General features: G+C 37.6%; 1 protein-coding gene across 2 annotated transcripts in view; it reads left to right on the top strand.

Annotated features, from left to right (window-relative positions):
• Positions 1-10,296: 10,296 nt before the first annotated feature.
• Positions 10,297-17,611, top strand: part of LOC135216353 (E3 ubiquitin-protein ligase rnf168-like) — a 97,899-nt gene continuing 90,584 nt past the window's right edge. For both annotated transcript variants that reach the window (XM_064251602.1, XM_064251646.1), the window contains exon 1: positions 10,297-10,372. The gene's annotated coding sequence lies outside the window, so the exon portion shown is untranslated. The remainder of the gene's footprint in view (positions 10,373-17,611) is intronic.

The raw sequence follows: 17,611 nt of genomic DNA, 5'->3' as shown, positions 1-17,611 counted from the left end.
TACCACCAATAGCAACGACCCTTCAGAAAATGATCCATCCGAAATAGTTTCCCAGAAATCTAAGGAACCTACAAGAAAACCAAACATAAAACAATATAAGTCACTAGTACGAGTCTATGCTATGCCACCAGATTATAACAAAGGTGCCAGAAGTAAAATTCTGCTGTACAGCAACAAAAATATTATCAAAAGTTCCAATTCAAAAACTAAAGTGGACACAGTTCTCTCACTTCAGGGCTGTAAGACCGAGGAAAATAAGTAAAATTCACTTCTAAAAATAATGACATTCTCTCATTCATATTGCAATGGAACATTCGAAGCATTAACAAAAACAGGTTAGAACTACTTGAATTAATTGATGAATATAGCCCAATTTGTATCTACCTCAATGAAACATTTTTACCTATTTCCTCCAGTTTTACAAATAAATTTTACACATGTTATCAACCTCACTCTGCTAATCAGCAAAGTAATGTGATTCTCATTAGAAAATATGTGCCTTTTACAGTATATGATCGTTCATCTGAAATAAATGCCTTAGCAGTTCAGATTCAACTAGAGAAAATTATCCCCCCCAGATGCTGAAGCCTTGCCAAGGATGGGGGCTTAGGATTCGGCAGCTGGGCCCTGATGCCTGGTGTGAACTACTTTCTGGCTGGGCCTTGGTGTCCAGCTGTTGATCCAACTAAATTAGTCAGCCCTTTTCCTTTTACTAAAACTTTTCATCCTTCTGCTTCCTCCCCCTATAAGGTACGGACTTTATGTTGATGACTTTTGGATTGGTTTTGGACATGATTTGGACTTGTTCATTGGATTTGATGGAGGGTGAGGATGGTTGGCATGCCACCTCACCCGTAGAACTCGAGTACCTAACATGGTCGAGCGAGGGGAAAGTTTAGATGTCAAACCCATCTCTTAGTGCTGGGTCTGATCTCGACGGACATCATGACGCCTTAAGCACTGAGGGTGGGGTGTATATCTGGTTGGTACCCCTAGGGCAGCCCTGTATGGGATAACACTGTCCTCTAAATGTGGCTCCATGGTGGGTGGGGGGCTACCTGGACGAATCATCAATTCTACTTCTTATGGAGACTTTTAAAACCTTCTGTTGACGACTTAGGCAAGGATAAGGACAAGGAAAATTCTGGTAATTCCTCCATTGTGACTTTGGAGCCTTTTTCAAATGAGCTCCTTGTTACAAACATTTTGTATGCAAAACCAGTCCCTTTAGACTGAAATTATGAAAGCCTATTTAATGAATTTTGTAAATTTGGGAACGTAAAAGAATTACAGAATAGTCTTGGCAAAATTTATGGTTTTTTTAAATTTTGGATATTTTTCAACAACGAATCGGAAGCTCACAGAGCCTACAGAGAGTTTAGGTCAGAGGCAGAAGAGGTCCCTAGGTATCTTGAGATATATAGACCACCAACTGAAACTAAAGATTGTAGTAAAATAAGTAAAACCTCCAGATCACCAGACCCAGCTAAGTGGTTGAGAGAGGCAACCTCTTCAAGGTGAAAAGGTTGGTAAGCCAGAAGATCGGCAATGTTGGGAGTCCAGAAGTAACTCGCTTTGGGCGTAATAGTTTTTTAGTTCATGCCAAGACCAATGTTCAATCAGTAATGCTCCTAAATTTAAAGCTTGATCCCGAGGGTATGATAAAAAAGGTAAAACCTCACTATAATTTTAGTTATGCAAAGGGTGTCATCTTCAATGAAGATTTACATGAAATGGATGAAGAGGAAATTTTGGAGATGTGTCCAGATGTGGTTTGGAAGGTTTTCAAAGTGCCCCGCTCGTCTATGATTATTTTAACATTTGTAAGTCCTTTTTTGCCATCTGAAGTTGTTCTTGACAATGAAATTGTGAAAGTTCGTCCTTATAGACCGAGAGTGCTCCAGTACTTTAAATGTTTTAGTTTTGGACATTCCTCTAATTTTTGCACCAGGAATAAACTTTGTGAATCGTTGGGCAAGCCTGAGCACGAGGAATGTTCTGGACCGGTAATTTGTATGAACTGTAAGGGTGAACATCGAGCCCAAGATAAGAAATGCAGTGTATTCAAAAAAGAACAGGAGGCATTACTTAAATCTACTGCTGAACACATCAATGTGGGAGAACAATTGCACCTGCAATCAATCCTTGGCAGTACGATTTTATGCCCAGAAGGTTTGAAATGGCTCTGTGCCGCCTGCGTATTGGACATACTAGGCTGACACATTCCTACTTGATGAGTCTTGATCACGAACCATACTGTGAGGATTGCCTAGTTCCACTGACTGTTATGCACTTGCTGGTTGAGTGCCCCAGTTTGGTGGAACAGCGCAATCAATATCTATACTATGGGAAGGAGAATAATGTTTTTAAGTTATCAAAAATTTTAGGAGCAAATGGGATTTTGAACATGACTGGCTTGTTTGGATTTCTTTTTAACACTGGTATTTTCGATAAACTGTAATGCTTGTGTGCGCCTTGCTTTTATTCTTATTGAAATTGTGTGTATGTATGTGAGTGTGCATGTACGTATGTGTATGGTATGTATGTATGTGTGTGTGTATATGTATGTATGTATGTAATAATTTCTTTTTTATATAATTTATTTTTACATTTATTTTATAATTGCCAGTATCTTTTATCATATTTTTAAAATAATTCTGTTTAATTATTATTATTAAAATTTATGGGGTCTTTTTATATATAGTTCGGCATCAATGACCTAGTTGTCACGATGCTAGATTAATATAGTATCAATCAATCAATCAATCAACATCAATGTGGGACAGGCCAAGAAGCTATTGGGAAGGAAAACTTATTCAGATGCCTTGAAGGCACAACAGTCGGATATTGCTACTTCTGGTGCCCCTTCAGGTGGTGCTCCCCGGGGACCCCCTAATGTGGTTTCCCATGCCCCCTCTGGATGGGCTCCCCGTGCCCCCCCTGGTGGGGTTCCCCATGCCCCCCCCTGGTGGGGTTTCCCACGCTCCCTCCGGTGGGGCTCCCCATGGCCCCCCTAGTGCAGGCTTCTCATGCCCCCTCTGGCGGGGCTCTTCATGTTGCAGAGACTCTGGTCAAGCCAGGGGACCCTGTTGGTTCAAGGGTTCAAGCCAGATCTCAATATTTTGACGACTTCTCTCTGACAGGGACATTGCCTGACATTGAGCCCTCTCCTGATCCTGTCATTACAGTGCACCGTGGAGATGACGGTGAGGAGATGGAGGCCCTCTTTATTCATCAGAAGAGGGCCCTTTCTCCCTCCTTGCCTCATTCTCGGTCACTCGGCCATCATAGGAAAAATAAAAGCAAAACTGAAAGGGCAAGGAAAGGCCCATCATCTAAAAGATCTATAACACCTAGATCTAGATCAAGTAGTACTGGTAAAACTGATAAGATCTCTCTCACCAGGACACAGATTCCTAAATTGGTAAAAAATTTTAAGATCCCATCCTCTAAATAATGGCTCTCATGCAATGGAACATCCATGGCTTTAAACCAAATAGAGAGCAAGTTCGGGTTCTGTTTAAGGAACATAATCTATCTGCGATGTGTCTACAAGAGACAAAGTTGGGAGAGCACACTCCCAACATTGTTTTTAATTATTAATTTCATAGGTCTCCACCCCTGGTAGGTGTACGTGCTCAGGGAGGCACAGGCATCATAGTCCGTAAGTCTGTTAATCACAGAGTTGTTCAATTGAACACTTGTGTTGCAGGCTTGTGCAGTTCAAATTTTCAATTATAAATGGATCACAATTTGTTCTCTATACCTTGATCCATCATTGGAAAATAGATTGCAGGATGCGCAGGGTAATCCCCATCAGCTAGAATTAACCGATCTACACGTTGAATGACCAGCTTCCTAAACCCTTCATTCTGATGGGGGATTTTAATGCCAAGCACACCCTTTGGGGAGAGCTAAACAGCGACCGGTGGGGTTTAATAATAGAACCGCTGCTTGACTTAAATGACATCATTTTAATGAATGATGGTTCCCCTACAAGACATGATGTTTTTCATAATACTGACTCAGCCATTGACCTCACTATCTGCTCTTTGTCTTTGAGGTTAGCAAGATTCATGAGAGGATGGTCAATGCTCGACTTGTGTGGTATTTGGATTCAAAGAATCTTTTATCTAATCGGCAGTTTGGCTTTAGGAAAAATAGAAGTACTTCTGACCCTTTGATGTTCCTTACTCGGGAGATACAGAATGCTTTTGCTGTGCAAAACCAGACTGTTGCAGTGTTCTTTGACCTAGAAAAAGCCTGTGACACTACCTGGGGAGCGGGTATCCTTATGCAACTTGTAGAGTGGGGTGTTGTGGGTAATTTGTCCTATTGTCTTAAAGATTTTTTGTCAGAACATTACCTAAAAGTAAGAGTGGGCTCTTACATTTCTTCTGCTTACCCTCAAGAAGAAGGGTTACCTCAGGGAAGCGTCCTTAGTCCAACACACTTTAATGTAGCTGTCAACGGCCTACTAGAACAAGTTCCTGTCGGGGTGCATGGTCTGGCCTTTGCTGATGATTATGCAATAATCTGTAGCAAGTCTACAGCTGTCAAAGCTTGTCAAAAGATCCAGACTGCTATTAATGCTTCAACATTATGGGCCAGTGCTAAAGGGCTCAAATTTTCACCAGAAAAAACCAAAGCTATACGACTTTGTCGATTAAGAAGAGTGGAAGAGATCCCTACGCTGTTTTTAAATTATTCTATTTTAGCTTATGAAGAGAGCATTAAGTATCTAGGTGTTACATTTGATAAGAAATTAACTTTTACTCAACATGTTAATGAAGTTGTATGTAACGTGAAGCTTCGTCTTAATATTCTTAAAGTTGTGTCTAATTTTAATTGGGGGGCAGATCGAATTACCCTTTTGAGGATGTACCAGGTTTTATGCCTAAGCAAAATTGCAAGAGTACTTACGTCAAAGCTAAATCCTAACTATAAGTACATTAGAGACCCAACTGATAGAGCCCCAAATAGACCTAGACTGCCAAAGACGCTTGAAGTTCGACTAGCAAGCTCTGCCAGGGAGGTGGGATTACTACCCCTTGCAGTAGCTGAAATTTTGCCCTCAAAGTTTCCTCCTTGGAATAGGCCACGCTTAGAAATTTGCCCAATTAGGGACAGCAGGAGCAACAGTTCTGGTGATCAGTTGAGGGCAAGTTTCTTGGATCATGATTTTGAACATGGTGATTCTCATCATATATATACTGATGGCTCGAAGGGTTCTGATGGTGTTGGTTGCTCTGTAGTGACTAGTGACAATATCATTAAAAAGAAGCTTCCATCTAATTCCTCTGTTTTTAAAGCTGAACTGCTGGCAGTTTTGACTGCTCTTAAATATATTTTTTATAGTTCTTGTATTAACAAGGTTTTTACCATTTTTACCAACTCTTTGAGTGTTTTATCTTCTCTCAAAAGCCTAGTCTCTTGCCACCCTTTAGTGCAAGAAGTACAAGATTGGTTTTGTCTTTTAATTGATAGAAGAGGATTTTCTGTTAGGTTTTGTTGGGCTCCGCCCCATGTTGGAATTGTTGGGAATGAGCGAGCCGACGCTGCTGCTAAGGCTGCAACTAGGCTTAGGCACATTTCCAACATGGGCATCCCTGTTTGCGATTTTAAAAGTACCATTCGATTTTATTGTAAAGACCAGTGGCAGGCCCACTGGTCTACTTTAGATAATAATCTTAAATTAAAGCCGATTAGGCCTTCTGTTCATCCTTGGCCTCATAGCCGGATGGATAGAAGGTCTGAGATAGTTTTAGCTAGATTACGTATTGGCCACACTAAATATACTCACGGGTATCTAATGACGAGTGGAGCGGATAGGCAGGTTCCTCGCTGTTCCACCTATCATGTGGATTTGACTGTGGTGCATATTTTGGTGGAGTGCCCTCATTTTGAAAACAAACGTAGAGCTTGTTTGCTGGCAAATAAGACTCTTGCCGATATTTTAGGTGAAGGTGCTCAGGCAGAGCAAATTATGACATTTTAAAAAAATATTGGTCTTTTTTATGAATTGTAATTTTCTCTTAATTGTTTTAGGTTTCTTGTTTGGTTTTTATGAATGAATGATTTGTATGTTAGATCGGTTGTGTGTATGTTTGTTTGTGCGACAGTGACTTTTTTTTTATTCTTAAGATATACTATATGCGCTGAATGGCCCCTCGGCTCCGGCGCTGGGGAATGTGCCAAAAATTTTATAATCTAATCTAATCTATTAAAAAATTCAATAGCTTCCATCCGTTAGTTCAAAAATTTCAGGAATCGCTCCTCCATTTGTATTATTTGCGTAAATGTCTCTTTCTGTTGGGTCCCTTCACATGTGGGGATTTGCGGAAACGAGATGGCAGATAGGGAAGCGAAAGCTGCTAGTGTCTCATCAGAAACAGCCTTTAGTAAAGTGTCTCATACAGATCTAAAAGGTCCTTTTAGGTCTTTTATTTCAAGCAAATGTCAAGAAAGATGGACTTCTCCTCATCTTGCCAATAATAAAGTACAGAAATATTACAAATAATATATTGCTGTGGCCTTCGTATTTCCAGTCTGATAGGCGAACAGAAATAGTTTTAAGCAGACTGAGGATTGGGCACACTTATTTAACCCATCAGTTTATTTTAGAAGGGGGCAGCCTCCCAGAGTGTGCTTGCGGTGGCGAGATGCTAACAGTGGAGCACATTCTGGTTGCTTGCCCCAGATATTTTAACCAGAGAGAGAGAGATATCTTAGGGGTAAATACCTTTGTGATATTTTGGGAGATGAAGCAGATATTTCTGCTATCATCTCCTTTTTAAAGTCTATGAATATTTTTAAAAACATTTAATTATTTTTTATCTATCACATCATAGATATATATATTTATTTATTAAGCATTTTCTTCATTCATTTCTTCATTAATTCATTCATTTCTTGTATGGTAATTTATATATGAACCATTTTCTTCATACACTTATTAACTCATTTATAATGTAATTTATTTACTCTCCATTACGGCGCTGAATGGCTTCTTTGGCCCCAGTGCCTGGGCTTTTGCCCTAAAACTCATACACACATCCATCCATCACCCTATTTATCCTAAATTGCAAAAGGATTTAATAAAAATTCAATTAAATAAATCAAGGTGGGATATAAGTTAATGACTACTTACTAATGATTGAACAGTAATAAAATTATCTACGGATGGCATCATGGCAGAGAGGGGTGGTGGCTGGTTGGTAGCAGGAAGGCAAGAGGGGAGTCAGTCAGTGAGGGACTTGCTGGCGATACTGACGATGGTTTGCAGGAAATTTGGTTTTATGTTCTTGGAAGGTAATCTCGCAAATTAGGCCGTGCAAAGCTTTTTATTATTTCCTTAGTTATATATATACATTGTACGGTGCGAGTAGTACTTTTTTTTTTCTTTGAACTCCAATTTCGGTTATTTCAGTCACGGTGAAAACTGTCCCGGAACGTCTGGTCACCCTAAGCTGTGGGAAATTTAGTCAAGAGAAATTTTTTAACAGTACTTGCTCTTGCTACTGCTTTTTTTTATATCTTTTATTAGAAAAAAAATATGCAATATTTAACAGTTTTAACAGCATTACAAGCAAATTTTTATCAAAGTTCAAAATTGACTAAAGTCAATTTTCAACAAAGACCACAAATAGATAAGTATACTAATTTTATCCTCCCATCCGGGTTGGCGTGAATATTTTAGCGCGGACTTCCTACTGCTTGGTAACATGTATCCTATCAATGTTAAATTTCTTTCACCCTGCTCTTAATACAAAAAAATTCCAAACAACGATCACGACACAATGATTTACTGAAGTGCAGTTCAATACACCGATATGTCACCTTTTCATACAAGATACTCATTTTTTATAAAGAAATGTAGCCTAGGTATGATGAGTAAACTAATATATATTTTACAATCCATAAACAGTGACGTGTATATGCCGAATGATTGTGCATCGCGTTCGTGGTTCATACACATAACGCACAAGGTTTAAACCTCGGCTAGTTGGCAGCCGGAGGAACTTCTGCAAACATCGCCCTTTTGCATGAAAGAATAAGGTCGATATCCCCTGTTCTTGTTCTACATTAGTTAACCGATCTTGGTTATCATTCATATCGGGAAAAGGCAATACTTGGAAGACTGAATAGTGGGTCAAATTCATCCTAGCGATTTCGATAACAAACCATTTGAAGGTTAAATAAAATATGGAAAATGCAAGAAATTAGAAAATTATCCATTTACAGGAAAAATCGCAGTAATAATACGCAGTTTTTACCAATTTTTAACATTTCGTATCATTTTGATCAGCGTCGTGGAAATGTGTCTCACTTCGAAACGTATTTAAATGTTACGTTCATACCCGCCGCTGCCCGTCATTTTGGGAACACTAGACGTGTAATACCTAGGTCACAGAAAGAGCGAACGTGATCAATTCAAGAATGAGGTGCGCCAGTATTTCCCTATGAGTACGTAGTTACTCTATTCTCTGGAACTTCAGACATTTTTCTTTACACTTGGTGTTAACATCTGACCGCACATAGGGCAAATAATATATAAATATGCTGTCAAAAGTTGCAGACAGAATGACGAATTTGTTTCGCGGCGACAAAAACAGCAACCGGCAACTCTCATACTGCTTGACTTATTTCGTCTCCCGTGACTGCAGCAGGGCTGCCGAAGTGTGGAAATGACGTCACTAACACGGCTTATCTTGTCCACATCGTGATTAGGTGTAGAATCCACACATAAATATTTCCACGCTTTTTACTTAACCCTCTTACGCCGAAGCGGTAGAAAAAAATAAATAAAAAGCGTATGCTAGTTAAGATCTAATAATAAGTTATGAAAATTTGTTACTATTCTATTATATAAGTCTCGCACACAAATATCCATAAAAATAAAAAATTAGTTTTATCCTTTTTAATTTGTGGATGCGTTTGGATGTTTATCAGATGCATAACGCTGACCGTTGATTCATGTGCAAACCAAGACCTAGAATATAAACTAGATCTTGACCGTACGAAATGGCTGGCTCCAGCTCCAACCAGCCTCCGTTACCTATTCAAAATTATGTTCAATCTGGTCCTCAACGACATCTACATTTATTCTTTTTCATAATACTAGAGAGTATTCTTAATTTGCTAGTTTTGATGGTATATTTTTTTGAAAATTTGTGAAATATATGCATACTGCCATTTGGTAGCAAATTATTTTTCAGCGTTGCACTTTACAGCTTTGCAATACACATTGCATTTTTTGCATGTGAAAATTATTAATGTGCCTATATAATCAGTTTGGTTATTCTACAACTAGGGTGACATAAACTTGTGAAAGGAACGGGCTTTAATGATTTCATAACTGTAATTCGTATAACGTAAGACCTTAGCAAAAATCATAGGCCTAGTTTACCATTATAGATGACCATTATAGATGATTTCATCGTCAGTTGATATTGCCCTAAATGAATGACCATGTGTATAACAACGATAAAAGTGAGAACTTGTATAATGCAGTGGTAATTAAATCCTCATATAAAATTAAATGGTTCAGTACATTAGCCTAGGTCCAGGATACGTTGCCAGTTTACTTTACTTTAAAAAAATAAGATATACTCGTAGGTATAACTGGTGCTTACTATTACATTTGAAGCTTCAATTCTTTATGAAAGTGATTGTAATTATGAAATTGCAATGATACAGTACAGTGATAATCATTTTTTTAAGTTCACTTGCGAGCATATAACCAACAGTGTTAGTTGGCCCAAGATATAGGTCTAGTCATTATATTTATGAAAATAATGCCGGATTGAACATCATTATAAATTTATCGTTACATTTCATTACGATAATGTGATTAAGATGCCTTATATATATAAACTTGTTGTAAAACACCTATGCTACTTTTTTCATCGACAAATCTAATAAGTCTCATTCCAGTTTTTCATCATCAAATTAAAGGAGTACTGATTGTTGTTGAGAAGTTTTGCTTCTTTTACCCTCTCATCAAAAACACTAGAATAAAAACCTAACTAAATGTTTAAACAATATGAGCTAAATACGGAAAGGGTCAGTGTCTATCCATATTTATCAGTTATAAAAAAAAAAAAAAAAAAAAAAAAAAAAAGCTACTGGTTGGTAATTCATACCGCTAAGTTTTGAGCACTTACAAGATCACGATAAACAAGTTAAACATTCCTCAGTTCGATAAAGTCGAATATATTGCATAAACTGGCAACTTTCTGAGACCGAGGATTTCCTTAGTGCGGAAATCTGGCAGCCCTGGACTGCAGTCTCTGTTTAGTGCAACAAGTTCGGGGCAAGTGAGAAATATCAGTAAAACATAGTTCTGTTCATCACGTGTGTCAGTCGTAAGGTATTTTTACGCTGTATTCAACTAAGAATGTGTCATTTATCAGTTTGTAGGTGTTGTACAATAAAGAAGTGTATAAAAGTGGTGTAACATCGTCAAAGGATACTGAGGGCATTTTACTAAGAAAAAGCATGCGCCACGTCATTCGTAGGCGTGTTGGTGGCTGCACCACTTGGTGCAAATTTTGCCTTTCATACACCAGTATAATTAATTAAATTCCGGCGTCAGGGACAAAAGCAGATGACGCCAAATTGTAACATGATGGCTGTTAACCAGTCAGTATCACAATGAATAACCTACTTTCAAGAATAAAAAAAAAAAAAAAAAAAAACACTAAAATGTTTACATGACAGACCCGCGAAAGTTCGAAAAGGCAGAATATTATCTATCTATCTATCTATCTGTCTATCTATCTATCTATCTATCTATATGTTAGTATGTATATATCTATATATATATATATATATATATATATACACACACACACACACACACACATATATATATATATATATATATTATATATATATATATATATATGTGTGTGTGTGTGTGTGTGTGTGTGTGTGTGTGTGTGTATGTGGGGTGGTTGTTTGACTCTATACTAAGCCTCACGGGTCTATCATGTAAACATTTTTGTGTTTTCATGATCAATATCTTACCATCCAGTGGCTCCGATTACTGGCGAAGCTGCAAGTTAAACCATCAAATGGTTAATTAACTAGGCATATCAGAACTCTCTGCTTACATAGTTAATATCGATAATTGCATTTTCAATAGTCTTAAGTAAATCTTACATGGGATGAAACTGAAAGATGCAAGGTTTTTTATGCCGAGAGTTTTTCTTTTATACCATCGATACTCTGGGAAATATCATTTGAATGGCGTGAGGACCGTGCTGGACCGTCAGAAGTGAGCCCGTTTCCAGTAAGACTGATACTGTAAGAATTATTCTGATATCGGATGAAATTTAAAGATAAAGGATTTATCCGGCAAAAGAGCTTTTCTGTTATCTTCAATAATTTTGGAGGTATTAGCATTTGAATAGCGTTGGGGCCTCAGGCAATCATTAAAACTACGTTTAAATGTGAATTTATATTTTAAAAAGAAAAATAAATCTTACAGGACATGAAACTTGTAGATGATAGGGGATATCATTTGTATAGCATTAGGGCCTAAGGCAATAATTAAAACATGATTTTAATATGAATTTATGATACTTTTACAAATAATTCATGTATGAGATGAAATTTAAAGATGTAAGCTTTGATGTTTTATTAAGAAAATGGCTTTCAGGACTAAATTTGGTGGAAATCAAGTGACGCTAATGTATTTTTAGTCCTTTTTATGGCCTTTTGCTGCTTGCATCAGAGCTCTAAGCAACATTGGTATTATGAAATGAGGCGCTCTGTCGCCTTTTCTTATCAGGGTGTAAAATACTTTACAATAGTTAAGAACATGAAACATTTACTTGGCATAACGAGGAATGGTGATAACTTTCTTAAGTAAAAGCAAAGAGGCTGGATAACAATTCATTTTGAGTCCAGCCAATGGTGCTCTCGCCTCTCTTTAATCTTAATATTTTAAATGATTTCCCTTCAGAATCAACTTCATGCTCTTACATGATAATAAATGTACTTAAGATTACATCATAGCCTGTATCAACGAAATTATTTTAACGGTGAGATGGAAGAGATTGGTGTTTTTCAACTTTAAAGCGAGAGCTCCCTACTTTGTGTCTTCGTATGAGTCCCCTTAAATCTAAGATAATTAAACATTACTCTTTTACTACATCTCAAATGTTCTCTTCACCATGAATGTAACAAAAATGGTGTCCTTCTTAGTACATTTTCTCTGTTGTCATTATGTTGTTCAATCTATGCATAAAGGATTGCAAGTTCTGTCAGTGACCACATAACAACGAGAAAAGAATCAAGGACAACCTCGTTGTTTTCCTTCATGGGCCATTTAACCACAGCCTGGGAGACAGTTGTGTTGATGATCAATATCCTTTAGAGATTTAGACAGCAGACACAGAAGAAGAACTGCAAGAAAGGTTTTGAGCAGGGTAAGGAGCCCTAGAAAGTAAATGATTGAAAGTGAACACTGGAAAGACGGAGTTGATGATTAGTAGTAGAGAAGGAAATGAAGAAGTAAACACTCAAATAGAAGATGGTACAGTGCTAAAGCAAAACAGTGAGTTTAACTACTTGGGATCAATAACAACAGGAGGGAGGTACTGAGAAAGCAGCCGAGACAGAGAGTGAAAGAAACATGGTAAAAATGGAGAAAAGAAACTAGAGTTGCTTTAGACATGAAAGTGACGGTAAAGCTCAAAATGAAGATTTATAAGATAGTCATCAGGCGTGTACTGTTATATGGGGCAGAAACTTGGCCACTTAAGAGGAAAGAGGAGGGACTGTAGGAAAGAACCGAGATGAGGATGTTGAGATGGATTGTTGGAATATCACTTCTGGAAGGGAGAGAGAGTCAAGATATAAGGAGAATGTGTGGTATGTGTAATGTAAAGGAGAAGGCTACAGAAGCTCATCTGAGATACTATGGCCATGTAAAAAGAAGAGAAGAGGTGGAACCAATCAAGAGAGCTAAGAACATGCCTGTGCTGGAGATGAGTGTGGGCCGTCAGGGGATCAGATGGAGGGATATGGGTGAGATGGGACTCGGGGAAGAAGATGCAAGGAATCGAAATAGATGGAAAAAGTTGACTCGAGCGACCAACCCTGCTATACTGTGGGATTGGTAAGGTCGAAAGATGATGATCCCAAACTGATAACCCTTCTCTCATTTTGAAAGGAAATAAAGAAGTGTGCTTTGTATTAGGTTCTAAGAATCAGTAATCTTTTGATTATCTCGTGCCTTTCCACAAACTAGTAAATTTTCTCTTGTGCTTACCTAATTTTCAAACGTTCATATTCCTGCGAACTTCTTTAAGTGTTTGTGAAAATGACTTCTTATCGAGTCGTCCTTCATACTTGTAAACTCTCACTCTTGCAACCAAAGTTGTTTTGACGTCGTTTGACCAAATCCATCTTATCTGGAATCTTGCGCTCTCGGCCTTCCCAGAGAAGTGTCAACTTCCTCTCAGTTCCTGACTTCTCGAAGTTTCACACTCTCATACATTCAATCTCCCATACTTACTTAAACAGTAATGAGTATATGCACAAACGTTATTCGTTTGCGGAATTCTCCCCACGTGATTTCTTCCATGAAAAGATTTCTGCTAATCCTTTTTGGCTAAAGCTTTTCTCCATTTAACTCCGATACATTTGTCTTAAAATACGTTTTTCACCACTACTCGAAAACCGGTTTGTTATCTTTTCCCTATCTGTTTTGCCGTGTCTAGCACTAGTCCCTTTGGGATTAATTGCGCTTAAAAGAAACCTTTCTTCAAGTCAGTATTGGAGGTGTGAACGAAGTTGAATATGAAAGCAAATAAAAATGAAATCGTGAATAAACTTGAGTGCTCTGGATCAGCGTTTAATATATTTCTACGTCAGTCCGATCCCTCTGGACTGCTTGGAGTGAAAGTCGGTGAACGAAGACAATCCCTCGACGAACTGGAGGTGGAATATGGACGAGTCAACTGACCAGAGCAACCTCAGTTCTGAGAATTGCTTATCTTGTCATGTGACAATGATAAGCGCGCTAACTCTCGTAATTCGGAATATCTGATTTTGGCATGAAGCCAAGCACTGGGACCCATAGAGTTAGTCATTCAACTCTATATCTAAACTGTATGTTGTTGCCTTAGCAGATTTTAATTGCACACACACATTATATATGTATATATATATATATATATATATATATATATTATATAGTATATATATATATATAGATATAATTATAATATTATATATTTGAGTATGTTAATGCGTGTCTGGCTGAGCGAATCTTCCATTAATTCAACCGCCTTTCAACTCATTTCGCCACTTTCCCACACCCTACACGCATACGTGAAAGATCAGTATAGTTATTAAAAGTATATATTTGTTATTGGTGATTATAACCTTTAGGTAAATTGTTCTTTATCAGCCTTTAGAGCAGAAAACACTAAATGATTTGTTAAGGTGGTGGAAGACTATTTTCGCATCCGTTAAGTTGTAATTAGATTCAGCAATGTAGGTATGCATGAGCTTATGAATTGTTGTACTTCCTAGCATTGTGGAATAAGGATTATCTCGCTCATGCTGTTATGTGCCGGTTTAGTTTCCATTTCGGAAGGAAAAGATTCAAAATTGTTTTTCATTCAGATTTGGTCTTAATCAAGCCAAAGTGTTCTCACTCTAGGGTCGTAAATTCAGTGTTACCATTGGGAAAAGTATAAAAGTATCCCAATTGGTAAAAAAAAAAAAACCATTTCCTTTAGAAGATATCCAATATGTCTCACTAGGAGTGAAAATCCCCTCCATTTCGTTTGCATATAAAAGTTTATATTGTTACTCTATTTGGCTTGTTCCTATTAGCAGTTTTAGTTTTCTTAAAAGAATACTATTCTGCCTGCCCTCAAATCTTAAAAATGTCGAATCAAGCATACAAAATTCCAGCTTTATAGCCTCTGTAGTTTATATTTTATTTAAGGTTAAAGCTAGCCATAATCATGCCACTGGCAACGATATACGATAGCCCACCACCGGTTAAAGGTTGATGGGTCGTGGGTTATACAGCATTGTACCGCAAGACCACCGATAGTGATGTCAATTCTTGGAGGCCTTGATTATACACTGTAGCGGCTGTACACAAATTTCGGTTAAGTCGTAGAAGTTTCGGCGCATATTTTACTAATTTTTTTTGTATGCTAGAAAGTTCTGCGGCTGGACTAACAAATCTAACACAAATTGTGAGTGGTTAGGGAACATACGTGTTCACCATCGCTACATTTAATTTTTTTTCTGAACGCCAAAATTCAGTGGGTTATACGACTTAATTGCTTTATCCTAAAAAATTAGTGCTCTCCAAGCGTCATTACATTGATCATAAAGTGGAAATTTAGCCGAGAGAGGAACCTTTAACAATACCTACTTGCTCTTGCTACTGCTATTTTTTCTTTTATTAGGAAAAAATGCACAGTGTTTTTCAGTTTTAACAGTATCAGACAAAATTTTATCAGTTTAAAAATTGACTTAATATTTACCAAAAAAAAAGTACACGCTAATTTTATCTTACCATTAGGGTTGACAAATATTTTAGTTGTGGTTCCTACTACTTGGTAACATGTATCCTATCAAGGTTAAATATCATGCATTCCTGGAAGCCTGTATATTGTGCATATCTCTTAAAACAAAATATTCTAAACAATTATCACAACCTAAAATTGATTACTGTAGTGCGTGCAATGCACCGATATAGCACCTTTTCATACAAGATACCCTTTTAAAAGAAATCTAGGCATGATGAGTAAACTAATAATTAAAAAACCCATAAACAATAACATGTATATGTCAAATCATTGTCCGCGTAGCGTGCGTGATTCATACACGTACCGAACAAGGTTTAAACCTCGGCGATTTGGCAGCCGGAGGTACTTATAACAAGCAAACATCGCCCTTTTGCTTGGGAAAAGTAAGGTCGACATCTCCTGTTCCGGTTAATGGATCTTTGTTATTCATAATCAGGAAAAGGTAATATTTTATGTTTTGAATGACTGTGAATAATGGGTCAAAATCATCCTGATAATTACGATAACAAAGCATTTGAAGGTTAAATAAAATAATGAAAACGCAAGAAATTAGAAAAGTATCCATTTTCAGGAAAAATCGCAGTAATGTAGGTACGCAGTTTATCCAATTTTAAGCATTTCGTATCATTTTGATCAGCGTCGTGGAAATGTGTCTCACTTCGAAACGTATCCAGATGATACGTTCGTATCAGCCGCCCGTCATTTTGGGAACACTAGACGTGTAATACCAAGGTCACAGAAAGAGCGAACGTGATCAATTCAAGAATGAGGTTCGCCAGTATTTCCCTATGAGTACGTAGTTACTCTATTCGTTGGAATTAGATGTTTATCCCTTTTTTTATGTGTGTGTTACGCTTGGTGTTAACATCTGACCCCACATAGGGCAAATAATATTAAAGATACTGTAAAAAGCTGCCGACAGAATGACGAATTTGTTTCTCGGTAACAAAATCAGCAACCGGCAACTCTCATACTGCTTGAGTAACTTCGTCTCCCGCGACTGCAGTCTCTGTTTCAGGGTTGCCAAACTGGCGGGAATCCCGCTAGTTCTGGCGGAATGAAAATTTTATTTGCGGGTTTTAAACCGTTGCTGCGGCTAGCGGGAAATCTGGCGGGATTTCAAAATAGTTCATTCATATTACAGCAATTTTTTACGACTGTTTAGGGACTTATTATAATTCATGAAATTTTTTGATTTAATTGGTTTCACGATAATTTTATCCAAAAAAATATAGAGGAATACGAAAAGTATACTCAGAACCTGGGAGGGTAAGATAAATTGGCTCCATTATCAGGTCGTGACCTTTTTACCAGCATGTTATACCCGTCAGAAATCTTGCCGTCTACTCTCTCTCTCTCTCTCTCTCTCTCTCTCTCTCTCTCTCTCTCTCTCTCTCTCTCTCGTGAGCAAAATCAATTAAACTATGACCCTTGAGTGAGAAGTTCCATTAAAAGAGAAGTAAACAACTTTGATTACCCTTATGAAAGATACATACGTTTACACTTTGGGAAGTATATTGAACTTAGCAACTCGGGAGAATTGCTTAGTGAATCTGTTAAGGCGTGAGGCATCACTTGATCAAATTGAAAACAGTTTGTTTTCAGCATAGGTTACTAGTGGAACGGTGTCTATGCAATCAAATTTTCAATCGTGAATTGTGTTTCCCTCCATAGAAATGGGTCCAAATGACCCTCAATCTTACAGGAAAACCTGGGAAAGTTTTCCTTTGTTGAAGGATAGGTTAAAGCCATTGAAAAAAGTAAGAGAAGGGCATATTGCATTTTTTGTGAAACTGAAATGGCTGCCAAACAGAGTGATTTACGTAGCCATGCTCAAATGCCGAGGTTGAGAGACTATTTAGTCAACATAACATTATTAAAAACAAATTGAGAAATAGCTTGAGTCTGAAATCAGTGAATTCAGTTCTTGCCATTAGGAATGACCTTAAAAGGTTGGAGAAAAACTGCCATACATATTTCATTCCTAAAAGCGTCTTAGAAAAAATAGGCACGTTGGCTGCATATAGCGTATCATATTCAGG

Source organism: Macrobrachium nipponense, chromosome 19 (assembly GCF_015104395.2).
Source record: "Macrobrachium nipponense isolate FS-2020 chromosome 19, ASM1510439v2, whole genome shotgun sequence".
Lineage (NCBI taxonomy): Eukaryota > Metazoa > Arthropoda > Malacostraca > Decapoda > Palaemonidae > Macrobrachium > Macrobrachium nipponense.
The sequence above is the reverse complement of the archived record's forward strand: the minus strand, read 5'-3'. Positions and strand labels throughout refer to the sequence as shown.